General features: G+C 47.1%; 1 long non-coding RNA gene across 1 annotated transcript; it reads left to right on the top strand.

Annotated features, from left to right (window-relative positions):
- On the top strand, positions 2,237-19,465 carry LOC110400332. Its single transcript, XR_002439756.1, has 6 exons — positions 2,237-2,480; positions 5,527-5,722; positions 14,346-16,776; positions 17,532-17,585; positions 17,770-17,929; positions 18,472-19,465. It is a non-coding gene; the product is annotated as an uncharacterized LOC110400332 (long non-coding RNA).

The raw sequence follows: 27,749 nt of genomic DNA, 5'->3' as shown, positions 1-27,749 counted from the left end.
ACACATGGCAGACTTTGCCCTAACCTAGTGGCTGCAAATCACATCCCCTGTGGCTGTCACCAGGGCAGGGCAGGGTGCAGTGCATGGGGACCATGCACGGACAGTGGCTGGGTGCTGTCACCTGGGGCATCTTCTTTTGTCTTGTAGGGAGATAGGTCCAGGACACACAACAGCTGTCTCCCTTAGCAAAATCGGGGTGCTTCGTACAATGCCATGGATCACGCCATCCCTGTACCTGATGCGTACGCATTGCTTCAGGACATAGTCAGTGGAAAAAGGCCTCTGGTAATGAACAAATGAAAGACAAAAAAAATCAGCACACTGCAAAGCACTTTGAATTCCATCTGAATATTCAAGGTGAGTCAAAAATACAAGAAATGACGGTAAGACTTTTTTAAGATTTACTACCTGAGCCAAAATTTGTTGCTATGTGTTGTGGAAAATGTCATCTCTGGATGCTGTGGGTGGGAGCAGAGCAGTGGGGCAGTGCCAGCAGCAGGGCTGCAGCACCACCAGGACCTCAGAGCACTAAGAGATACTGGAAGAAGAGGGGCAGAAATCACGTAAGGTCTTTAGCACGGATTGCCATGTGAACTGTGGGCTGGAGAACCATAGCTTGAGAATAAAAGCTGCTGCTGGAAACCCACAAAGCCACTGAGACAATTCCAGCTGGCAGCCCAGATCCATCAGCGTCTCATTAAACAAATGCCTCCCTTACAAAAGGAAGAGGGGGAAAAAACCAAGTTGTGTGTGTTTCTGAGCAGCCATCTCAGACCAGAGCACAGGAGTCAGGGAAAAATTGCAACTGAGAATTTGCAAATATTGGAGTTGCTGTTGGAGAGCTCTGGCAAAGGCACAGCACCTTGTGAGCAGCAGCTGTAGAGAAGAATGGAAATTTCCTCAGGTGGATAATGCCCTGAGCAGCAGAGGTAAATTACAGGTGTGTTTGTCAGAGGAGCTTGATCTGGCTTTCATTTCATTATGTCAAACTCGCTGTGCACATGTGCATCACTGCCAGGGACTGAAATTTCCCTGTCCCAGACAGTGAGAGGCTTTTTCAGCAGCTAGCATCACGCTGCAGCACTGCCAGCCCGGGGAGTGAGCTCAGCTGAATGATGCCATCCCTCGGTCCTGCTCGCAGAGCAGCTGAACTCTGCATGCTGGGGGCTGCAAACAGGCTCAGGCAGGAGCCCGCTGGGGGAGCAGATGCAGGATGGGAAGCTCTCACCTCCCTCAGCTGAGACTCGGCAGCCGGGGAACTCAGCGCTTGCAGCTTCTGCTCTGCAAAGTAAGCAGAGGAACCCCTTCCAGCAGCGGGCTGAGCTGATCCCAGCTGCTCTGATGGGGTGGTGGGGCGGGGTGCTGCGCCACGGCGATGGTGGGGACCCCAAGGAGGATGCTCAGGCACCGGCAGCTCAATGGGCATGGTGGGTAGGAGCAGCCCTCAAACCCTTACACCCCGCTCTAGGTTCTGAGGGCCTCAGGGTGCCAGCCAGGCAATCTCCAGCAAGAAGCAGCAGTGGAACGCTCCAGCAGTGCCACCTCCTCTCTTCTCAGCACCTGCAGCCTTTGCACTGGAAAAAAATGAATGGGTTGCAGGAGACAATAACGTTATTATAAATCAAGCTGTATTCCTATTATAATGACGAAGGGAGAACACACTTTCTATACGCTAAATATATTCATGCGGTTATATGATAGTAGCATTCCTTAAATTGATGATATTTATCAGCTGAGGAAAACAAATTTCTATATACAGAAGAAAATAATTAAAGGAAAGGGGAGAATAATAGCAGCTTCACAGCAGTCAAGTCTGGCAACGTCTTAACAGAAATATTGATGTTCTTTTGGATGCGTGTCAAGGAGAAATGGAAAGATAGCAGGGCAATTTCTTCTGCAGTTATAACTACAAAGTATCTTTAAGCATTTGCAGTCATATACACCCAGGATGAAATTTTGTTTCCAGCAGACCGACTTCTCTTTGCTTTCTCTGATGGGAAAAAGAAAAATTGGTTACAAGGGAATTTTTGTTTATTTGTCTTTCTGGAACCTGCTGAGTGTCATCTACGCTACGCTTAGCCTGACATATCACTGCAAAAAAAAGAGGTAAAAATACAACCTGCAAGCACAGGATCATTGTGGCGAGGCCCAGTGGTGCTGTTACACTTATTTAAGGAGGCTATTGGCTTTTCCATCATTTCCCCTCTTTTTTTTTTTTTTTTCCAGCTGCTGGTGATTTGGCTGAGGTGTTAGCCCAGGCTGGGAGCAGGTTGGCATCACCCGAGTGGGTGGAGCGTTCCTAACCCACGGGCTTGCTTTGCAGAGTAAGGAGCACACAGCTGGGAGGAGCTGGAGCACAGGCATGGCGGCAGCACCCAGGCCCTCTTGGACTCATGGCAGCACCCAAGGCACGGGGGGAAGGCACGCAGCACCTCGTTATCAGCCTGCCAGGGCCGAACAGGACGGCTGCAGAGCCACAGGTGTGTATGGCATCGCTTATATATTCACCTGATATATACACCTCAGAGGTGCTCGGTGGGCCTTTATTACAATGCTGGAATAGAGCGCCGTTGCTAAAGCTGTCAGGGCTTATATCGCTTGAAAAATAATTGTCCGGTCTCCGAGGACCTGGGTAGTGCTTAACACAACCGTTTTTCTAGGCCGTAATATAAAGCGTGACATTGATGTACTGCTACTGCGCCTCATAACTGGATTCTAGGGCCCGCGTTCCTCAGGTTTATTAGGGACGTTCGCATTGAAATTGCAAATCTCCGTGCAAAGCTCACTGCCATCGCTCCCAGGTGAGGCAGGCGACCCACAGAGCCCCGGTCCCACCAATGGCAGCGCTGCTCAGGGGGTGCTCGGGAGCCCAGCTGTGATGCACGGGGCCCTGCAAGGTGAGCAGGAGCCAGCGGGGACTGACAAAAAGCTGATGAAGTTTTCCTGAGCTACGCGTTCTTCTTTTTAATTCTAGCGTCCGTTATAGATGCTCTGATAAACAGCGAACAGCTTGTTAACAGGAGCAAAATGGAAATTTCCTCTGCACGGTGTAAATTTCAGTGATGTACACGAATATAAAACACGGTGTAAAGCCACACTCTTCTTTGCGAAAACAAATGTGCCTCTACTCTGTACAAGAAACACCAATACAGTACGGTCATTAAGAAATATATAACACTGACATTAACTGAAGTGAAACGAGGGTGTGCTTGAATGAGTAGAACCGCAGGAAAACAGGTGAATTGTGTTTGTATCCAGGGGAGTGATTCTGCAATAGGATGGCTGTTGTGTACGGAGTGACTGCCAGGTCATTACTGCTACCCAGGCACCATGCCTGGAGGCAGCCATGGACTCACCACCACGTAGCACTGGCAGCAAGTTAGTGCTGTGCATCCCTGACCGGCCTCTGTTGTTCACTTGTGCAACTCCCACCTCTCTTTCATGCGTTATCCTTTTGGTGACATCACGTTTTTCATTGTGTTTTACTGCCCAGTACCATATAGTACATAGTTCTACTCACCAAACGAGGTGGTCGTCGCCGGCATCCAAATGCAGGGCAGTGTAATGGCTTGGTGAAGACGTACTTATGAACTCTAATGCAACTTTTGTGCTACATTTTATGTAATTGAAAAATTATCAACCCGACATTAAAACAAGTCTTGGTTTAAGGGAGTGTAATTTTTGCTAATGGATTGCTACATTTCATTTCCATATCCTTTTCCAGCAATTTTATGTTTAAATATCATTGCCCCTTTGAATTATGTAAGGCTTTTTTCACTGTGATGTTCCAGCAATTTGCCAGCCTCATGTGTGTAATTAGTTTAATTAGCACTACAGCTTTAATGGGAGCATTGGTGTTTACTGCATGCGTTCTGTTCTTCACTGGACAAAGTCAAAAGTTGTGTTTCTCAACCAGCTGCAGTGAGTCCTTACCAGGCTCCATGTCCTCACGTTTTGCCCTTTCAGGGAGCACCATGTTCTTAATTTTGGCTGCAGTCCGTGCCTGTATCCAATCTCTGCTTGGGACACAGGAGTGCACACTGGGCATGCTCACTGAACTGGTTTGCACAGCTGTCTAAGTACATTCCCTTGGCCTTTCCAATAATCACTAATAATTAATAGCACACAGAATAAATAGTATTCTTACTGTCTTGGGCCATGCCCGCATAATGGATGGGGAGAAACAGAAGCAATGCATCTTCTTAACACAGAACATTTCACCAAGCCCAGCAAAAGCTTGACACTGAAAACAACTCCCGGGGAACTGTCAAGATGACAATAGGAAAAGCATTAACGATTCATCCATGTGCCATTAGCCCTGCATGTTAGACCTGACGCTGTGCAAAGTCAATAGATCATTTTTATGTCCTACAATAGAAAAACATCGAGTGGAAATGGAAGTGTATGACCTCTAGGCTACATTAAACCACTATTAAGAAAAAGATCATCATCTGAAAAGTGCAAAGCCATATTAATTTGATCCACTTGTCTGTCAGACTCTGAGCATTTCCAGTCTGTTTCCTCTGATGTCACCTGGCAATCGATGCATTAATGCTCAGCAGAAGCTCGGCAACTCAAATGCAGCAGTAAGAGAACACGTTCACCCATATGATCATCATCATTTGTTAAGAAAACGGTGCTTGTTTGATATCTCAAACGCCCCTTTCAAAGGTGGTGGTGGCCAACCATCAGTTCAGGTCTCTCTTTATAAAAAGAAACAATATATTACTTGATATCCTCTGCGTGTTCCAAGGGAAGCGACTTAAGTCAATTAAAGCACATGAGAATCAATGATTTTCTCCTTAAAAGCACAATACTTTACAAAGGAAACTTTCGGGAAGAGAGCTCAGCTCGGAGGAGCCGTTTTGCTCATCATGCAATGCCATGAGCACGTCCATCTCCACGCTGGGATGGCACACACCAGCCTGCGCCCGGCCTGAGGCCAGTGGCTCCCAAAGCAAAGGTCCAAGATGGGCTCTTCTATTCTCAGGGAGAAACCATCACCACCAAAGCACCGCGGTGAGTCGTCTTCATTTTATACCTAAAGGCCAAATCGTTTGGGAAGATTACATTTTACCTGCAGGTGTTTGTAATGAGGAGCATCTGAGTACTTCTCTTGTTTATGTGTTGACCGCAATGAAACTCAGTGTGCTTAATGTTGTATTCCTGCTTGCTGGAGGGATGGTACTGTCAATCTGGGAGCCTACTGAAGGAGAGATTTCATTTCTAGGCTCACTGCTGCCTCTCACAAGGGCTGTGCTGGCAGCACTGTGGTTCTGTGATGCAGATTGGAGAGGACTTTGCTGGAGGAGGGACCTGCTCCCCATCCCATCCAGTTTTTAATGCTCATGCTTGGCAGCAATCTCAATTAGTCTTATTTTAATTTCAGTTGACTATATTACTCCATTCTACATTGATTTCTAAACAACCATTTTTATTGATTTAAGACACTAAAGCTGCCATAATAACACAGTAATAATACAATAAAACAACGATAGATTTTTATTTTGCTTTTTTTTTTATTAGGCTGCAAAGCGACCTAATGTGGGAACGCGCAGCAAGTCCATGACCAACATGCTGCTGTGGTGCTGCAGCTCAGCACATCTGGACAGCTGCCTCATGCCTGGAGGTTTGCAAGAATGGGAGAAATTCTACTTACGTGGGTGCCAGTGGCGAGCATTCCCCCAAACCCAGCAGGAGGGGCTGGAAGGGCAGACTGAAGGTCAGTGCACACGCAGGTAACATGATATCTAGGATTGTTCTCTGATGCATTACTTGGAAACTTGGAGAACTTCATGGATACTGTGGAATCAAGCTGGTGTAAAGGCAGTGGTGAGAAGGAACCCATGGAAAGCTGTGATTTTGCAAAACTAGCTTGGAAACTCACAGTAGCTGCTCCTTCCTTGCTTTCCTTTGGGTTCCATCGTTATGCATTCCAAACCTAATTTTATTTTTTTTAATCCTGATTCTAAAGCTAGCTGTTTGATCCCAGAGGAAGCAGTTTTTTTGGGCACTGTGCGGAGCACCAGCACTTTGATGCAAGCTCCCCCCAGCAGTGCTGATGGGGCGATGAGGAGCAGTGCCAGCAGCGCCTGTCACCTGGCTCCTGCCCATCCAATTGCTGCTTGCACCACTGCAGTTACAGGGAGCTGGCCACAAATCTATCATATGCTGTGGAAAAGCAGAAGTGGGGGAGGGGGGGTCACCTAAATTGGCTTAACAAAAGAAATCCCCACCTGGGAATGGATGGAGGAAGGTCATACCCAGACCAATGACGTTTATAACAACTTTTAATTGGCATGCTGCAAACAAAATCCAGAGGCCTGGGAATTTACCCCACAACTCACATGTTTTTACTGGCTGATGCTGTCTGTGAACGAGTCCTGCCACGTCTCACTGAAATGGGCAGAGTAGGCACAGCGACCATTTTCCCCTACCCCTTCAAGAAGCATATTTAGGAGGTGTCTTCATCACTTTACTTAGTGATGCATAATACAGGTCAGGAAGGCAGTCCTATTTATTATCTAGATGCAATAATTAGGTGATAACTTAGTACTAGATACGGGCAAACAGAATTAACCACCTTATTTAATGGAAAACGAGAAACTTAACGTAGCAGGGTAAATATAGTTCAGCGCGTATTTGAAAGTTAAATGAGATACGCATTAGAACATGTTTAAGTTTTAAAATAGTTTCATACTTAAAGTCATTTATACAGTCACTGTGGTTAAATGTATTCAGCAGGATGGGGAAAATGTACCAAGCTTCGGGGCTTGGTGGCGGTGCTGTTGGCGTGATGCCTGTCAGTGGGATCACAGCCTGAATCTGCCTGCAGGAGCAGGGCAGGGGCAGGAGGATGCTCAGGTTTTCGGGGGCTGCTACCACTCTTTGTCTCTGCAAGGGTAAATGTGCCACAATGCTGGGGGTGGAGGGGCTGTCTGGGACCTCACAAGCAGATGCATTAATCTGATTTCTTACCTACAAGTCCCTGCTCGTTTCTCGAAAATAAGCGTTTAATTATTATGCGAGAAATCAGTCGTTCGTGAGCATCCTTATGGAGTAAAACAAAAGGATTCTGTTTTTCCCCCTCTTTACAGGATTAGTTTATTTGTTGGACCAGAATTATCTTAATCCGGTAGATGTCCTTCAACAAGTTATAAACAAGAGCAATGTCTTTCCGCCAATGGATTTCATTTAACTGGCTCTGATAATTGACGAGATGTTTGCAGTCCTGAGTCCCTTACAGTAATACCTTGTCCAAATAAATTAACATGAAAAAATCCCTTGTTAACTCCCAAATAATCAAATTCTTCTGTCAACAGCATCCCCAAATAACTTGCATTGACTTTAGTCAAAGTTTGTTAGAATTAGAGACTTACTGTGAAGCACGAATACTCTACACTGAGCCCAGGACTGCCAATTTCCAAGTGAAGTAACTGCTCTCATTTGCAAAGATCTGTCACCAAATTCTTTTTCAGCAAAAATAGGCCAGAAGGAAGGAAGACAAAGCACAGGAGATGCATCTATTTCAGGCTGGGTGTCAGAGCAATGTCTTTTCCAGAGAGCAGCCAGGCGCTGGCACAACTGCCCAAGGGTGAGGAGTCCCCGTCCCTGGAGGTGTTCAGACCCACGGGGATGTGGCACTGAGGGGTGTGGGCAGGGGGCACAGTGGGTGGGGGTGGGGCTGGGGGTCTCAGAGGGCTTTTCCAGCCTTAATGCCTCTGTGATTCTATGACCCTATGACGCTGGGTGCGTCCCACTGAGCCCCTCAGCCTCCTGGCTTCAGGGAGCAACATCCTAAACTTGCCAGCTGCAAAACGTATGGAAATATTTAATGGCTATAGGTGCTGGAAATCCTGTGAAGCCCAGAGGCGCTGTGTAAGCTTGCTCCTTAGCCCAGGGTTGCAGCAGCAAGGAGCTGTGCAGGACCTGTTGCCAGGCAGATGCTTCCAGGTGCTTTTTCACCCTTTCTTCCTCCAGAGGTAATGTGGCAGCTCAGTCTACCCACAAATACCAGGTACTTTATGCACAGGAAAACAGAACAAACCAATTTCAGTAAACTATGTGAAACTCCTGGAGGATCTTTTTGTTAGGAGTTGAGCAGGCTGTAAATAACAGAGGCATTAACAGTAATTCACACCCCTGGGACAAGCCATAGAGGATTACAGCCGCATGGAACCATTTGCCTTGAGAAAAATGACAAAATTTCCAAGGACTAGATGGCTTCTTGAGAGAAGATTTGAAGCTCAGGCTGCACTTGTCTTGAGCCTATCCGCTATCAATTCCAGTTCGTACAAAGACATTTACTCCTATTATTATTATATCCCTGCCCTTTCTCGCCCTTGAAGTATTGGCATTGTGGCTCTGAAGACAGATTCAATTAACAAACCGGATAGATGCTGACCTTTCCGGGGTTGTTATTCTATCCTTGATTTGCTTTAGGGGAGAAATATTTCTTTCTTGTATAAATATGAAATAACAAATAAATAACCAACAATTGATTTGTAGTTTCAAAAAAAAAAAAAGAAGAGAGAGAGAGAGAGAGAGAGGAAAGAAATGAACTAGTCAAGCACGGACACTGGCATTAGCTGAAGGGCTTCAGCACCTTGTGCAGGGATTACTCACGGAGTACGCCGCCATCCATCACGATTACAGAGCTGCTGGGGGATTTCTAGGGCAGTTTTTTCCAGAGAATCAGGTAACTGAGGCAGCATAGTGCTTTTCACCTTTTTTGTTACCACCATGTTTGATTTTTTTTTTTTTTTTTGCTGCTTTTTCACACATTACAGATCGCTGTCCCACAGCATCACATGGGATTGCTGGGATGGGGTTGCAGGAATAGGGTAGGGAGAGGGAGAGGACCAGGATGTGGTGTTTTTGGGGCATCCCATCTGATCTCCCCTGGACAAAGCTCCACTCTTTCCAGGGAGAAGTGAGCTTGGTTGCAGGGTGCTCACTGAGCATGGATGGTGATGTTGGTAATCCTCTTTTCTGTAGCAACTGCCTTGCATCCATGCATGGCCAGGCTCAACGTCCTGTTGAAAGGGCTTTGGGCTCACTTGTTTCATAGAATCATAGGATTAACTAGGTTGGAAAAGACCTACAAGATCATCCAGTCCAACCATCCACCTACCACCAACAACCCCACTAAACTATGTCTCCCAATGCTATATCTAAACGCTTCTTGAACACCTCCAGGGACAGTGACTCAACCACCTCCCTGGGCAGCCCATTCCAGCACCTGACTACTCTTTCACAAAAGTAGTACTTCCTAATGTCCAGCCTAAGTCTTGTTTGCCTTGGACAAGACCAATAAACCCACAGTTAGCTTGAAAATAATTGAGTGGTGTTTGGCATCGACTCAGTTTTTCCTGGTGAAGACTGAAATGGAGGTGGGCGATGGGAGCACAGCCTTCGTGGTGGGAGAAGGAAGCACACACTTTCCTGGAGTACACTTCCAGCTGTAGCCACGAGTAAATAAAAATTTGTATCATGCATAAAAATTGCTTCCTGCTCAACGAAGACATCAAGGCACAAACTTGCTTCATTTGTATTCACATTTCAAAAAATGATAGTTTTATACTTCAAAACAGCTTTATTCCCCTCTCCCCTTCTCTCCCCACATGCACACACTTGGGACAAGATCAAACAGTGCTTTATTTTTCTCTAACAATAATGTAATTATTATATAGTGTTAATTGTAGAGAAATCTGGGGACAACTCAGCATGTAAAAATTCTAATTAATATTTTTACAATACTAATTATAATTATAATTATGTATAATTATCATCCTTGTTTTAATAATTTCCATGCTATCATCCTACAGGTATTACACTTACCCTTTTCAATACTAGTCCTGACTGTTGCTTTTTCTCAGACTAATCTGCTATTCCATGGATTGCACCCCTTACAGCAGTGGAACATCCTTGTTGCTGATTTGTACTATTGCTGCTAAAGTCACCTGCATTCTTGAGTCTGGGTTCATTTCCATTTCTGTCAGTCACTTGGTTTGTGTTGGCCATTGGGATGTTGCCCGCCCTGCCTCTCCCATGGAGGGTCAGCTGACACCTGCAGGCAGGTTATCGTGATGGAAGCTAAGGACAAAAGGGCACAGCAAACCAAGGCAAGGAATTTGCATGGGCAGCCCATGATGTATTTTTCTGTGGAGGATTTGTACTTATATATCCAATGGTGTTTGTTCATTTAAGATCATCTACATTCAGCAGGATGCTGGACTAGAAGTGGTGGCATCCTTTGCCATCCCTTAATGTTCTTACAGTATGGTGCAGAGTGAACAAGACTTTCATTCATTGCACTTCTTTACCTTGAATTCTTTTCTTTCCATTTCTGTCTGCCCTTCCCTATTTGTTTTTCTATCTGTCTGATTTAGCAAGTAAAGAAATATCATGCCCATTTACACAGAGCCTGGCAGTTCCCCTGCTCAGAGCCATAAGCACCCCCTGCTCTGCTCTGGTCCTGCCCAGCCCTCCTGGTGCCTACATCATTGCTTGGAATGAACAGGCAACATTCTTCTGACAGCTGAACACAGAAAAAATGTTTTCAATTATAAATGCTCATAATTCTACAAAACAAAAAGAGAGATCAAACATTTTTCTTAGGTCTTTGACATCTTTCAGTACATGTTAGACAAAGGAAAAGATCAGTGCTTTCAGTAATTCATAAAAACCTTTCCTTTCTGGTGGCAGAATTTGTAAAATTTGAGTATCTCCTCTAACCTTAACTTCAGGTGATGCACTAAAATCAGAGAATCTGGAACAGCAGAAGGCATTTGGTGTTTCAGGTGCTGGTTTTGCGTACCACCATGCTATTCGCTTGCACAAAGGCACTCCTCTCCAAAGTGAGATAAATTGTTTTGTCACTTCTATGTGAAGCACATGAACTGCTCTTCCATCTTCTGATTCTTTTTGCCATTGGAAAGGCAAAGGTGTGGTCTGAACAGCCCTGTCCTGCGGGCCTGGGCTGGAGCAGGGGCTGGGGCCGACTGCAGCCCACGGAATGCAACTGAGGTGATGGATCTGCCCATGGAAGCGTTCTGGATGCCCACCACTGCAAAAAGCCATGTGACAGAGGTACAGTTACACCACCCCTATTGGCTGTAAGAGCTAGGTGATATCTGTTTGGCACGCTGCTGAAAGCCGATTGACCACCTAGTTTTTAACTTGATGCAAGCAGCCGTACAGTTTTGATGTATTTTGTGTTCTTGGCAGATCCGCAGACTTTTTTGTATAACTTATGAACGTGCAGATTAAGCGTGACGTGTTGATTAGCTACTGACCTTGATGATTTCTTTCTATGCTCTTTGCCTCCAGCAATGAGCAGTCCATGGGACATGAAGTTCGTATCAGTCTGCCTTCTTGTTTTACAGTCTCGAGCCTCATTCTAATATCATGCATGCTGTATTCAACCAGCATAAAGGCAGACAGGAAGACTGAATTTATGCCAGCAAGTCGCAATAAGCTGTGCATTGGCAAAATATTTAATCGTGCTGAAGTTGGAGGCCGGATCCTCCCACGTGGCTTTATTTTGGCATTGCAAACTGCACATCTTCTAAAGGTCACAGCTTCTGATTTCCATATTCTTCTGTTTCTTTTCTTCTTTCCCTTGATAATTCAGTTCATTTTCATAGTCTTATCTAATGTTTCACTACCACGACTTCTGACCTTTTCTGCATTTCTTTGCCTCGGTAAACGAGCTGTCTTTATGGAGCGTTAGTTCCTCAGCACAGCCCATAGTGCAGCCACCTGACTGCAGGGGGGGTGGCTGGGGCTGCCGGTCGAGGCAGGGCATGAAGGGCCCAGCTCAGCTCCTGACCTGAGGAGCTCACACTGAGATATGACTTAGCACCTTGATCTTATGTCAGTTACAAGTCAGTCTGTGTAAGGAGCAATGTTAGGGCTCTGCAATGCCATCAGATAGCCACGAGCCACCAAGGCAGCAAAAAAAATCTGAGTTAAAAGCAGCTGCGTTGTTATTTATTGAGTATTGAAGTTGCGGGCACATTAGGAATATAAATGGGTACACAAATGATCTAATTTGCGATCATTGTACACGGCCATCTGTAAGGGTTCTCTTTGGAGAAAGGCAGATAGCATCATTATTGTTGTTGTTTATCTCTTTGCGTGTCATCTTTTAGTCAGTGCTCATATGCTCAGTGAGTATGGTACTAAGCAAAGATCGTTGTCAGTGCTTTGCTTCTGGGCTGGAGCCTGGCTTGTCTTTCCTGTCACCAGAGTCCTCCTGCGCTGCCCATCCTCGCCCAGCCCCACTCACCACTTTCCTTCTGTTCCCATCTTCCCTCCACGCAGGGAGCTGTTCACATCTGTCTTCCCCAGGTTTGCCACAGGTCTCTAAAGCAGTGAAAGGGGCGTTAGCAGAAATTATTGCCAGAAACCAGGATTATTTATAAATCATACAAACTAGCATTTGGAAAGCAGAAAATAAATTGCACGTAGGCAGTGCTCCATTTCTCCGATGAAGAAGGAAGGTTATACCCCGCTGGTTCTGTGCTGACCCTTTGCAGACAGAAGTGACTGACACTGCAGCCCTTCCACAAATGTGGTGTGCTTCCTGATGAATGAATATGAGTAGAAAAGAAAATTAGGGAAGTGATAACCCAGCACCAGCAGCGTTAATTTGCTACAGCTTTATCTTGCGGGAAACTTAATATATCTTTATCGCTCCTTCTCCGATCAAAGCTCTATAGCCTCTAATATTCTCCTCAGTGAACTGAAATATCTCTCAATATAAAAGCATCTTCTTCTAACAGCACTGGGAACCATTACGGTATATTGTTATGTACACTGGTATTACCTAAGGAAATATTCAAAGGCTGGAAAAACAGACATTTTTAGAGAGAGTGGAAAACACAACTTCTAAATTAAACTTACAGTTTTTCTGGATTTAATTCAATATGGCATTTCATCTTCTAATGGAACCCCTATACGTGGATGGAAGAAAAGTGCCTTCAATGAGAAACAAGGGAAAGAAAGCATGGTGGGCTGTGGGAGTCCCCCACATCACTCCTGTTCCTGGTGCTCGGCACTGAAGGCATGGCCATCCCCATGGCCAGAACCAGCTGGGAGCTGCGCGGCCATCGGGGTCAAGGTGATATTCATTGGGGTGGAAACAGTGTTTGCAATTTGGATTCTGCTGCCTGTGATAACATTGCAAGCGCTCCTTTCATCCTCGTTTTATTCCGGTTGACGCATTTCCCAGTTTTTTGGGTCATTGAGTTGGTTCGTGAGTTGAACAACCGCCAGTGCTGTGTGTGCTGTAAACACGAGAGCTCTGCAGAGCAGATAGCTGTGGTGTGTGGTTGCTGGTACAGGGCACATATGCCTATTGCTGCTGGAGCCTCAGCCCGGGAAAGCCCAGAAATTACTGTTTTGAGAAATGCTTCTTTCCCCCCATCTTATTTACAGTGCACGGTTCACCGGTTGAAACTCTTAGAGCTGAAATTGCTAAGGGAACTCAACCTCAAAGAGGTTCCAAGTCATTCCCTGAATGAAGAGGAGAACCCTCGCAATAACCATGAGAAGTTCATCGCAAGGCAGCTTCCGGAAAACACGTCGTTATCTGGCACTACTGCAAGCGTGTGCAGAAAATGCCTTCATCCACGCTCCCAGCTGATTTAATATCAGCATTTTCTGTTTTCTGCCCTGTTCCCATGAAGGACTGTAAATATGTGTGTCTGTCTGCCCAGCCTGGCTGTCAGCACGGCCATGGGGGAATCCCTGCTCGTGGGTGCTACCGTGGGGCCGCAGCCATTTCCCAGTGGTCAAACTGAGCGCTGCGCCCCTTTCTCTTCGTTAGGCAGAGCAATAATTGCACCCCTAGGTCACAGCAGCGTGGGGATGAGCTGAGAACCACCCGGGACATCTGGGAAGCATTCTGGTTGGGAAGCTCTGCAAATACTCATTGGATTATAGAGCTACAATTATTATAAATCGATGGTCTTTTAAAGAGAAAATTTAATTTAATATTTAATGTTCTGCAGGTTAATATTATTATACATGGCGCTGTAGCAATATATATATGATTGCTTGCAGCAACGCATTAACGGAGCATTAAAGCAGAAGAGGCATTTAAGCGGACATTTAAATGGAGGTGACTCTAAATGCTCGGGTGGGTGACCTGAACTTTTCGGTTTTAACGTTCTTAAACCACTGAAGTACACTTGAAATGAGCAATTTAACACCTTTGCTCTTTCCAGCTTCTCCAGGAGCGCTGGCAAAACCTTACACAGAGGACTACTTCTAATTTGTGGAAGATATGGAAGAGAAGGTAAGCATGTCCAGTTGTTGTTTTTTTTTTTTTTAACCAGGATCACCATAAAATCATGGAATCATAGAACCATGGTCGCACCTAAGTCAGCCTGCTTCTCTGATACGAGTGGTCTCTTCTATACAAGAAGCTACTGGAGTCACCAGTGCACAGGAAGAAGCAGCAGCAGCCCTCCAAGAACTTGCTGCTGAGGTTTGCTTTTGTGTTTTGGACAATGCTGCCAGCTGCACTCTTTGTCATTGGAAATAAAGGTAAATAATCCAAGAAGCAAGACGTTACACTCCCTCAGTCCCACCTGCACATGTGCACCCATATAAAGAACTCAAGAATGAGCAGATGGAGGACAGGCGTAGCCAGACCCATTCTCCAGATCTTTGCTCAGGCAGCAGTGCTGCTATGTGCCCCTGTGGGACCATCTAGGTGCAGGGCATCGTGCCCACCCTGCCCCTGCACTGGGATGTAAATGCTCCACCTGCTGCAGGCACAGCACGTGCAGTGGGGACAGAAGGCACCGCCAGGTCCTGCCCCGCTGCCAGGGGCACACAGCCCTGTGCCGTGCTGAGCTGCAAGGACCTGGACCCGCTTCCAGTGGTACTTCTGAGTCTCTATTGAATGCACATTATGGAATTTAATCAGTGAAATGAATTTGCTAATGAACTTGTTAATGAGCTTGCCATATCTAATACTGTTCATTTCTTCTGTTCTTTTTCTTTTTTAGTGGGAAGAAAGAAAGCTGCTGCTGCTGCTGTTTGGCAGCTTGGTTTTTTTTTTTTTTTCTTTGCTTTAGGCAAATGACAGGAATAAGTTCACTTATAATTGCTTTCATGTAAAGAAAAGTTAATAGAAATTTTAATAACAGTAGGAGCTTAACAGAGTTTGAGGCCGTGACACGTGCATCGCAATGGAGGTAACTCCTGCAGCAGGATGCAGCTGCCCATTGCTGCATGCGGGATGCTCTGCTAGTGGCAGGGAGGAGAGCTTTGGGAGGATTCAGAAGGGTTCGTACTGCTTTGGCTTTGTGCAGCCCTGTGTGTCCACTGCATACGCAGAGCACCGTGCAGCAGCAATGTGACCATTAGTCACAATATCAAAGTACGTAAAAAGGAACAGGCTCAGTAATAACATATGATAAGCTGTTAGTGGTTGTTGTATGCGCCCTTCTGAGCTGCTTCCCTCTGGGATCCACAGCCTCAGCGCTTCCCTCCCTTTCTCCAGGGCAGAGGCAGCGTTCCTGCCCCCAGGTACCTCAGGCAGCATGGCTGTTTGCTTCTCCTACCAGGCAGCAAGCCAGCACCAAGGTCAGGCCATTCCCAGTGTGGGTGCAAGACCCTGGTGTCAGCATTGCTCACAGCAGCGTCTGCAGCGTTGCATACTTCAGCCCAATGCCTGCAGCCTCCTGTGCCTTCTGAGCCCCTCATGGTGCCAAGGCTCACCGAGCATGCACACTGGGCACTCCTGCTCCCAGCCCTCGCTCAGCTCTGCAGCTCTTGTTTGCTCCTGCTGGCTCCAAGTCATCGCACAGCAATAGAAATGCCACGGGGTGGGTCATCCCCAGGGCACAGAGAAGCGATGCAATGAGCTCCCCACCTGCAGGCAGTGTCGTGGGGACGTGGCATCGTGGCTTGCCCTTGGCAGCCCACCCATTGTCTCTCAAAGCACTGCAGAACGAGAAGCTGGCTGCGAAAGTCCTTGTGCAATTAGTGCTGCTTCCCCTGCAAGGAGCAGAAAGAGGTGAGGCTGTCAGACAGCTCTGTGTGCTTCAAGCTTGCTACAGGGTGCTGCACAGCACTGCTTGCTTTCTCTCCTCCTCTGAGTATTATTTACCTCTCTTGTTGGCAGACACAGAAATGCACTCCTCAAAAAGAGAGCTGCCACAGATGTATTCAGTGGAGTTTCATATTAACTTAATGTTGCAATGAGTATACACAAAGGTTTTGTTAGTATTTAAACAATGAGAAAGGAGTTTGGGACACCGCGAGCAAACAGGAAAGGAGCCAGGCATTGCTCACAAACCAGGAGAAAGCATCCAGAAAGCTCCGTGGATCAACCCTGCCCTGCTCTCCCTGTACATCAGTGGGCATTAGTGCTTGCTGGCAGCACGGGAAGGGCAGGAGCACATCACTGAGGTATGCACGTGGTGTGGTGCATCTCTGCTACTCTCCCTTTGTGAAAGCAGCAGAGATGCAACTGTCTGAATAGGGAATCCCACAGGTGTTCTCACAGGCAAGGATTAGACTATCTTAGATCAGATTAGATTAGATTACCCCATTACAGATGAAACGTTCTCCATTTCAGGCTCCTCAGACACAAGTGCTCATGGCACCAAGCCTCTTGGAGTTTAAGAAGCATTTGGACAAGGCTGTCAGAAATACGGTTTGAATTTTGAGTAGTTCAGCGTGGAGATAGGAGTTGGCCTTGATGATCTTGTGGATCCCTCCCAACACAGGATATCCTCTGATTCATCGCACCCAGTAAGCAATGTGCTCTACCCTTAGCTCTTCCTCTGCTCCATGAAGTGAAGTTGGTCACGGAGAGCTCAAGAGGATCATAGAATCACAGAACCATTCAGGCTGGAAAAATCCTCTCAGATCCCCCATCCCAACCCCACCCCCCCACCGTGCCCACTGCCCACGTCCCTCAGTGCCACATCCCCACGGGTCTGAACACCTCCAGGGATGGGGACCCCCCACCCCTGGGCAGCTGTGCCAGCACTTGGCTGCTCTCTTGGAGAAGAAACTTCTCCTGATATCCAACCTGACCCTCCCCTGGTGCAACGTGAGGCCATCACCTCCCATGAGGATGAAACGGAGGAAAATGGGGTGCACCACCAAGCACGCCCCATTGGCAGAACCAGCTGGGGGTCTTCATTGACCAACATGCTGTGAAGGATTCAGTTATTGTGCATTGTCCTTGTACCACTCACCCCAACAGTGACCTCACGCAACTGGACATTTTCCTGGCACACCGAAAATCCCAGTGAGCAGCTTTAGTTCCGTGGTGGCTACATTTGGAGCGTGGCTTCTTCAGCCATCGCCGTGGCCAGCAGCAGTGGATGTCTGCCATGCAGGGGGGCATGGGTGCCAACACCAAATTCCTGGGCATGGAAAGCTGGTTTTTCTTACTGTAAGTGAACACCTTCAGTTTGCAAGCGCAGGAAACCTGGAGACGTTTATGAAAGAAGAAAAAGGATGGGGTACCGGGAGACAAAAGACTCATTGCCTTGCAGGAAAGAGATGAAAACTGAAGGAGAAGAGGAGATGGACTGGAGCTCGTTTTGAAGGTTAGGATGCTTTTCCCTTTTCTTTTGTTTCTCCCCTATTCATTTCAAAGAGAACTGCACGGAATAATAATCTACTTGTTTTGTCTGTGCGATAATTGCATTGATAATTTACTGCGATTTAAATAATCAAATTCAGAGTTTTGCATGTCATAGTCTGAAAAAGGGCTTTCTTTAATCTCCAAAGATGCATATTCATGATGCCACTATATATATAGCGAGAGAAATTACGGTGCCATTGTCTACTTCAAACAAGTCGTTCATTCCCTGCTGTTTGAAAAAAGATGAAGAAGTCGGAACACATGATGATTGATTTGTACTTTCAAGGCTCACCTCCTCTCCCTTTGGTAATGGATTTCTTTATCTATCAACAGCTATCGTTGTCATTTAGCGTCTGCCCCGTGTAGCTACGCTCAGGTTTAAGTGCTGTGTCAAGCACATCCATGCCTTGGCATTTTGCTGCCAGCCCAACTCGTGTTTTGCTCTTGCAGCAAACAGGTTGCTCATTTTCCAGCATCAGATACCCCGTGCCTTTATTTTCTACATCATGATGTGCCTTGCCAGGGCATGGTGTGGATGAAGGGGCTCATGAGGTCCCCCCCCTGCTGTGCACACGGGAGTGGAACCACGAGGAACACCTCAGATTTCTATTTTTGTACTGCATTTGAATGTTTATTGCGTTCAGATTTAACCGATTCATTGTGCCAGGTAATGAAAATCCCAGCAGAAGCCTCTCTATGGAACACGATTTGCCTTTGAAAGCCAAAAAAAAATCCATTCTAGAAATATAAACGATGCGTAGCACAGGTCAAACACCTGCACTTTTGTTGACTTTAAAATTTAATCTGTTCTCTATGACTGTGCATTAATACCAAAATACATTTGTTAGGAGCAACAGCCAGAGGATAGCAATGGGGATCTATGCGAGGGACAGAGAATTGCTGTCCTGGGCTGCGTGGCACTGCTGGGGCAGGACCGTCCTGAAACCCACAGCGGGGAGAGTTTCAATGCACGTGGAGAAATGCAGATGTAACACTGAAATCTGTTGAACCAGCTACAGCCTGAGGTGTCACGTTTAAGGAGAGATTAAATAATCCAGCTGAGAAAATTAGGCGGTAGAGATGGGCGAATCGTTTAACGTCAGTTCCGCAGCTGGTTACTTTTGCGTTCCTCTGTTCACGAAATATCTTGCAAGAATGCACAGTTTTCCTCCTTTCTGTGTGCCACTTCTGGTTGTCCATGCCAAGCAGCTCTCGTGGCGCGTGGTGGCTGTCATTTTTCTCTCCAGTCATTGGAAGGGCGTGAAATTTAGGATTCCTGCGGGAGCAGTTTTGCATACGCTTTCAAAATGTAGTCACCGTGATTGTTATTTAATGTTTTCATATACCAATGCTAGATGAGAATCGAATTAAAATTCAAATAAAATAAACATTATTAAAAGATCTTTCCACCAGAATTGATGTATGGATAGAAACCTTTGCAGTACAACTGAAATAACAGCAGGAGGGGAGTGGATAAATAATTTATTCTCCGCGCACGTATCAATATTTTCTAAATACATATTATTGAGCTGAGCGTGGAAAAGCTTTGCTAGGTTCTTTCTTTTGTACATAGTTTCTCTTGAATCCAGAACCAAAGCTTTTCCACTCCGGTGAGTCGGGAGCAGCAGGCACTGCTTCAGCTCAGGCAGCCTCACTTGTGCCTTTCCTTCTCCCTTAGCCCTAGTAGAAGAGGAGGACATGAGATTTATTGCACAGAGCAAAGCCTCTTTTGTACCTCTGGCCAAGGAGCCTGTTGTCGTCGTGCTGGATTTATAGTTAAGCTGATGTTTAATCCCTGAAGAATTCAGCCTGTTTGCTGTGAAGTCTGAGCTAATAGAGAGCAAGTCCTGTGTGTAATTCATTTTTTAAGCTTACTTTTTTATTCTTTTTGGAGAAATATTTCTGAAAAATGGTGGTGGTGGAAAAGTAAAGAATTCGATTTCTTTTCTCCCCCTTAATCAGAGGCAATTAGCTTCTTAATTACCGAACATGGCTTTTAACAGTGGCTGTGATGAGGTACAAGTTTCCATTTTCTCAGGCTCAGCCATCAAAGACTTTCAGAAGATGCTTTTTCTTGGCAAAAGATTCCTCCGGTGGGCAAATGCTTTGCAGTCTGCAGATTCAAGGATCGTGTACATCTAAAAGTATTGAGGGCACGTGGAAAAACTTAGTGTTTAAAAGGCACAGGGAGGCAAACTCTGGCATCCACTCGCGTCTAGAGCTGTACAGAGAAGCTCTCCCCAGTTCATTAACAGCCCCTTCAAGAGCTGTTGAACCCGGTTCGGAGGTTGGTCCAATTTACCCACCAGCTCAGTGAACCCTCCCTTCCCTGCAGGACCCCTAATGAGGTAAAATGCCTGAACACCACCAGGCAACTGAGGGAACAGCAATAATGCACAAGCAGTCTGTATCTCACGCTTGGACTATTTACCCTCGGAAAGAAGCTGTGGTTATTTCTCATTTATTCACTCTCTCCCTACAGGCAGGAGCAGCCATCCTCAGGTCAGCTTCCTGTACTTCCAATAACATTTACAGAAATGAACCGAGGCACGTGCTGCCCAGGTGCCTCGCTCACGAGCACCAATCCACTTGCCCCAGGGAGGAAGGGGAAGCACTGAGGGGGCTTGGCACTGAACCAAGGGAAGATTTGTCCAACGGGGCGGGCAAGGCCCTAGCAGAGGGATGGGTACTTTTGAGAAAAGGAAGCATCAGCTTTAGATTCACCTATGTATTTTACATTCAGCACTCCTCATTTACAGTTGTGCAAGAAGTAGTGCTTGCTTTGAAAGGATAAATATTGAGTATAAGTTCTGAGCACTCGTACTGCATTTTTTTTTAAGTTATGGCAATGACTAGAATCATAGAATCACAGCATGGTTGGGTTGGAAGAGTCCTTAAAGTTAGACAGAAGGGTCCTTGGTTTCAGCCAAGAGCTGATTGCCAGCCTTTCCCCCACGTCCCGGGCACAAGCTTCTGAACTGGGAGGGACTGGTGGGACCTGGGCAGCGCCGTGCAGGGTCAGGCACACGCTGCCTGCAGGGCAGTGTCCCAGAAGCAGAGGAGATCAGACCATAGGCCACACAGTGCAGCCTGGCCTCCTAAAGGGATTCACTCCAAACCCCTGCGCAAGGTGGGTTAGTGCTCAAGTGTTAGAGCATTTTTCAAAGAGAAGTTTTTGCCTATTTTAAAGACCAGAAGAAGTAGATAAAGTCAAGAGAATGTTGAACTGGCGTTTCCATAGAAATGTTACTCTTTTCCAGGCTAACACCAAACCGTTGCGTGAAGCATGGCGTTCAGGGGACATTCCCAGCATGACATCGTGCAGTACAGACGGCGGCACGAGCTGGAGGCTGTATTCAGAAAAACGTGAATTCTGAAGTTATCCTCCACGGAGCAAGCCTGACCATCTGCTTGGAGCCCAGTGTGGGAAGGACCAACCGTGCTGTGCTGACAGCGTTCTGAGGCAGCTGGCAGTTTGGGGGGAGTGTCCGTGGGCGCCCGAGCTGTGAGATTTCCCAGAGCCACCAGTTCCTCTGCAGAGTGATGAGAGAAGAGCTGGAGGGACATTGGTCACCTGGGGAACAGCACAGTCCCATGTCTTATCACAGCCACTAAGACTTATGCTCTCAGCACCTCCAGCGAAGTTCAACCAAACTCAGCTCCATCTGCGGCTGGAAAACTCTCTGATAGAGCAGCAGACCGTAAGGCGAAGTGCTTTCGTTTTCCCTGTTGTCGGGATGTCAACGTTAATATTAATTGCGTTTAATCAATTAATTACAAATTCAGGACAGCGATGTTTCCCAAATCACTGGAAACGCCTCCGTACAGGAGAATGACATCAAGTTCTGATGTACTGTTGGCATGCCAATGCTCGACAAAGCTCTGGAGGCACTCGGGGCATTTCTCAGCAGTGCATCTGCAGCTCCAGCCACACAACCTGCACTCTCTGCTGACGGATGGCGGCTGCAGACAGCACAAGTGGCTGCAGCTGGAACCGCCCATTGGGCATTAGCTGCGCTAAGTGGGGACTTCGGTTCCTTAAGTAAGTACCAAAATTAATGATTCCTTTGTTTAGCTGATGAGAGTTCCAGGCCTAATTAATTTCCTGTCACACTGGGCTGGCTGCACTTGTAGAAGAGGAAATAGCGGGGAAAAGTAGATGAAGCTCAGGTAAAAGAGGCGTTAATTAAAAGCTCGATTTGCAGTGGCCGCGTTTCTCTCCTCTCTTCAGATTTCCTGTTTACCTCATTTATAAGAAGCAAAGCCTTAGTCTGCTGGTGCATCAGCTTGGAATAGAAAACTCCATAAAATCAGATGGCTTTGGCAACACACCTGTTCTTGAGGTAGCCGTGGGACAGTGCACACCATTATCCCATCAGTACTGCTAGCTGAGTGGCTGAGGAAAGCGTTCTCAGGCCAGGTTGGATGGGGCCCTGGGCAACGTGACCTGCTGGGGGGCAGCCAGCCCACAGCTGGGTGGCTGGAAATGGGTGATGTCTGAGATCACTTTCAACCCCAGCCATTCTATGACTCTATCATTCTAAGCAACCAATAACACAAAGCGAGTTAATGCCTTAAGCAACTGAAAATGGGTTCTATCATTCCGTGATTTGAAGAGAAAAGTAGTGGCGATGCTTGGCTGAGATTCAGCATTGCACATGGAGGTCAGCTGCCCGTGCATTTGTACAACGTGAACAACTCCAGTGCTGGCCAAATTTCTCATTTTGAAATGTGTGCTGTTCCCTAGAAGAGCACCTTGCCCCAAATAGCCTGGAAGGTTCAAAACCTGATACATCTTCTTAATGTATTGCAGGAGGAAGTCTCTCCCTGGGAATATTAGGGACTTTACACGTGGAGAAAACAAATTCTGCTCTCCCTATGTAACGCTGCTTGTAGTAGGAGTCTAATTTTAGATTCCTTCTGCTGCCTCTAAATCTTGGCTTTTTGTCTTTCCCAGCTTGATGGAAGGGCATATTTAATTATCAGGAGTTGCAGTTGCATGGACAGACCTTTCATCAACAAAGCATATGTCTTTTAGTTCTGTAATTGTAAGAATCCCATTATTTCTAATCTCTGAGCAACCAAACACATAAACTATACCTGCAGGATGCACTTGAAGCTGCTGATCTAAAGCAGCACAGGAAACTAGCTGCCATGCAAAGAGGTGTGTGTACAGCCAGCCATTCCGTCTGACTTTTGTTGTCAGCTCCTAAAACATGAGGTAAAGCTTTGTCCCGGGCAGGCTGCTGAGCTTTGGTTCTGTCTCATCTCCCCTTAGGAAACGCTTTCTTGAAACTCCCCTTCCCCCCAGAAAGTGCAGCTGTCTGATGCCCTGAGCCCCACCAGCATCCAGATGTGGGCACCATCGGTTGGGAAGCAGCCCCCTCAGCCCAGCGATGCCCAGGACCACCGCAGGGCTGCAGCAATGCACACCCGGTGCATGGCTCAGTGCAGCTCCCGTTGGGTTCTGCTCCTTGTAACGTCTGACTCAGTGTGTGCAGGACAAATGAGATGTGGGGGGGAATTTGAACCTTGCCAGCTTTTTTCTGTAATCAGACTTCGGATGGGAACAGCTCCCTTTCTTTCCATTTGTGATCCATAAGAGAGGAAGCGCCGAGGAAATCCGTGTGTTCTGTTCCAGCACTGAAGTGAGACACTCATGAACACCAACTTTGCAGGAGGCTGGTGAGGAACTGAATAGCTCTGCGCAGCAGGTGAGGTGCTTTGTCTGCATGTACAAGGCTGACACAGAGCAAGCAGCAGCCTGGCAGCTCAGCAGAGGCTGCTAGGGTGGGACTCTGGCTCCCTGGTGCTTAATGAATTCTCCATGCTTAATGAATCACAGCATGCCCACGGTGTGCTACTCGACTGGTTGGAGTGAGGGGAAGGCTGAGGGAAACTTCCCATAGGGGTGGGAGGAAAGGCAGCAGCAACAGCAGATGGAGTGCTCTGCTGACATGCAAAGCAGTGCGCATTAAAAGGAGTAATGTGAAGTGTAACTCACTGGTGAGCTCTAAATTAGCTTTAGTCATGACAAAGACATGGGCATCACTGTGGAGAGTTAATAAAAGTATCTGCTGAGTAGGCAGCGGCTTGCAAAGAAAGACAAGCAAAATGTTTAGGTGTTTAAGGGCTTGGAACAGAAATTGTAACTGAAATATGATGGTGCTGCCGTGTACACGAGTGATATTGCCTTGCTGCAAACACCATGGGTGTTTGTGCTCCTGCTCTTGTACACAAAGCACTGGGGAGGGGGAGGGTTAATGAGAGCAGCTGAAGCTGCACCAAGAAATCTGCCTGGCCCCTTGGAGTTAAAGCTGGGCTCAGTCCTGCTGGGACCAAACCACCCGGCCATCAGCTGAGTAATGCTTACACTGCAGGCTTTTACACCTCGGTTCTTATTATATGCTGCTGAAGTGTAAGTTTGCTTTGAGAATTCTTTAAATGATGCTATGAAAGTTAACGAAGAGAGCTGTGAGGTCACCAGGAGCTGGCTGGCAGCTGGGACCAATGTCCTGCTGGCCAATGCAGGGTCAGGGTGAGGCTCTGCCTATCCTGCCCATTTTGTAGGACAATCATTTCCATCTCAGGCTCATTATTGTTCTCTGAAGAGCTGATTCGCAATCCATAACTTTATTTGACTCGATGCATAAAAAGCCACAGAGCAATTTATGGCCTTTACAACGCTCCCCTTACTGCCTCAGACACCAGAACCGCCCTTGCTCCCATCCCATCACGTTACCTGTTGGATCTGCTGAGGGTCCTGGGCAGCACATCACCATATGACGTTCCTACCACCTGCTCAGGGCCAGCACGGTGCCCGTGTCGGGGTGGGCTCCTGCAGCGTTCTGGCTCCCTGCTAACGATGGCTGCCTCGTTAGGAGCTGCCATCTCTGTGCAGTGTGGCACAGCTCAGCATCTCACGCTGTGCGTCAAACTGACGTCTTGTTCAACACCTGACGAAGCACTGCATGCTTCTGGAGGAGCAGATGGCAAACAAGGGGCTGGATGCAGAACTCCCGATTGCAGCCCCCTCCTGATCTCTGCCCTGGGTGGCCGTCCCATCCTGCTTTCCCCCTCCCTGATCTCATCTCTTCCGTGAGCATCCTCCCCCCAGCACGCTGCCTAATTTCACCCCCTGCCCATTGCAGGGCTTCGCCCTCAGGTCATTAAGATTTCATTCTGTTTCTGCTCTTTTGGCCCTTCACAGCCTCTCTGTGCACAGATTCTGAGGAAGCTCAGGCGGGGTCACCACCCCTGAGCTCCGTATGGTAATGCTGATGACCTGCTCAGCACTAGTGCGGAGGTCCGGGCAGTGCTCAGTGCTTCCCATCACACCTGAGGTCCTCTTCTGCATATCTTTGCTTCATTCCATCGTCGCACTAAATAAGGTTTAAAGTGATAAGCAAGAAGAACTGAGAAACAGATTTTTGGAGACCATTTACCAATCGAAGATGAAGAAGAATTTCAAAACCGCTCAGCAAGTGGCAAATCTTCAGCATTTCCACGGGTCCCGCATCTGCCTGGGCGCTGCCCTGGGGTCCTGACTTGACCTCTGGGTTCTGGACTCATGGGAGGGAAGCCTGTGAGCCTGAACAGTCCTGATCAGAGGGCACAGTTCTGCTAAGGAGCACTTCTGACTTCACAGATTTCACAGAACTTCCACTTTTGACCATCAGCCCGAACGTGTCCTCCCAACTGGAAGGGCTTGTTTGCACCCACTGCATCACATCCCATAAGAAACCTCAGTGCGGAGCTGAAGCGACTCCCCTTCATCCTGGTGGAAGTAAAACGAGGTGCCGTGCTATTTGGACGTCAATTTCTTATCACTGTTGCCTTGAGAACTGGTGAAAAATGGGCAAAACCAGCACACCTCACACTAGAATTTTTTGCCTATGGTGTTTATCATTTCTCTAGCTGCTCATTGCATCTACCTAGTTCCTCTTTATTGCCATCAGCAAAGCGAAGCTAATATTGAGATTCTTAGCAGCGAATACGAGAGACAAAATAGAAACACTTTTTTTGTGACTCATAAATTGGCCTTTTCATAGTTGGTGCAACAAAGACATTGGGCACTCTTATCGGGAGCGTGCACACTGTACGCTGCCAGCAGCGCTGCCAACCATCAGTAATGACACCACAGCGCACAGACTTGAGAAATATGCTGAAAGAATCCCACCAATATTTTGCTGTAAATTGCTTACAACCCACGGTTCATGCTGCAGGGCACAGCAGTGCTCCTCGCAGTTACATCCCATCCCAGGGAATAACACTGGGCTTTGGGAGGTGCTTCAGCACTTGGCTCTCTGTGATTCTGGCTTCAGCCCAAGCTTCTTCAAGTCCAAGCCTGCTTTTCTATTTATTATTATCAAACTTTATTATCTGTGAAAAGACATGGAATACCATCAGTTTCTGGTGGTTTTCAGAGGGCTGTTTCTTCTTCGGAGCGCATTTTGTGTGTTTCACTGTAAATTGTACCATTGTGCAGGGAACGCTTTGTGGCACGTCGCCTTGGTTCCCGTGTTTTACCCTGATCCTTCAACAAATTTCACTCCAGGAGCCCAAATGGCTGCCGGGTCACCTGGCTGGATGGCTTTCTGCAAACACGGATGCACCAGAGCAAGGCTGAGAGCACAGAGCCAGCTCCTGCGCCCAGAGCTCCCAGGGAGCACAGTGGGCCTATGGGCTCTCTCCTGGCATTAAGAAGGTTTGCAACCTGCAGGTGGCAAAATCCCATCCAGAGCTGTGAGAGCTGCAGCACACCGAGCTGTGGCAAGGGTGCAAGAAGAAATGTCCTCACGGGTCCTACTCTGCTCATCCAGAGCCTGCAAAGGGTCAGAGCAGTGCTGCCCCATACCACTTCCAACTTCATTTCTCCCATTGCACAAGACTAAAGAAATAAGTAAAGACAGCGCAACGCATTGCTCCTCTGCTGCTCCGACTAATCATGGCGTGTCAACCGAGGAAGGTATTTTCTTTTTTAAGGATGGAGGTTGTTATCTGACTTCAGCGACCCTGCATTACTGGGAGCAGTGATTCCTGTGCTCAGCACGTGCTCCTGCCCCCTGGAAACCAATGGGTCATGCTCCTGCCTGGGACAGCAGCCTGCCCATGTCGCTGCCTGCTGAGTGCCATGCTCAGACAGCAGTACGTCTTCTTGCTCGCTGCGAGCAATGCTTTCCCCCTGGTGAGATGTCTAAAAGGAAAATGTCTATTTGCACTGTATATAAAATCCCTAAAATAGGCGATTTATTCATTTCCCCTTCGCTTTTCTTTTATTACACCTCAAAGAAAAGGAGACATCTGTTGCACAGTTTCTATATTTTAATCATCTGTGAAAAATTCAACTAGTATACAGTTAATGTCTTGTCACTTTTGCTAATATTAGGCTATGGGATTGAAGGGATGTAAAGCCTGCACAGCTCACAGAGATAGTTTGTAGATTTATAACGTATACACTTGAACTTTGTTCTTGAAAATACGCTCACAGTTTTAAAGTGAATTATATTATTTTCTTGATAATAGACAGAAAGTCACCATCATTGTCAGCACTTAAATCAGTCGCCTCAACGACAGGAAATCCTGAAAATAGGAATTCAGAGCACGCAGGTGACACACACAAGCTACCAAACGCGCTCAGTTGCCTAAAGTTCAGGAGCAAAGCATTTATTGCTGGAAATCTTGTGACTGTGCAGCTGGAAGGTGAGGCACACCGGGTACCACAGAGCAATTCTGCACTTATGACGCAGTGCATTCATAGAGTTTGTCATCATGAAGACAGCACCACTTTGTCACTGCCCATAGAGACACCGGGGCGCTCCTTCTCTGCAGTGCGTGCCTGCAGAGCTGGCGTGCTGCTGCTGCTCTCTGTGAGCAAGAGAAGCTGGCTGCTGCTCAGCTTTCGTGCCGTGCATGGTGTTCTCTGATAACGGACCTGACCTGTTCCTTTCTGCTTTCTCCACTGCCATTTTCTCCTCAGCCAAAGGGAGGAGCACGGCCGTGTGCTCCCAGCTGGCATGCACACACCGCTCCGGGGCAGCAGGGTCCTGCAGTAGGAGCATGCCATTCCTGGTGCTGTACCTGCTGCTACAGAAGAGCACGAGCAAAAACACGGTGGATCGTCACT

This window comes from Numida meleagris, chromosome 5 (assembly GCF_002078875.1).
Source record: "Numida meleagris isolate 19003 breed g44 Domestic line chromosome 5, NumMel1.0, whole genome shotgun sequence".
In the NCBI taxonomy this organism is placed as follows: Eukaryota; Metazoa; Chordata; class Aves; order Galliformes; family Numididae; genus Numida; species Numida meleagris.
The sequence above is the reverse complement of the archived record's forward strand: the minus strand, read 5'-3'. Positions and strand labels throughout refer to the sequence as shown.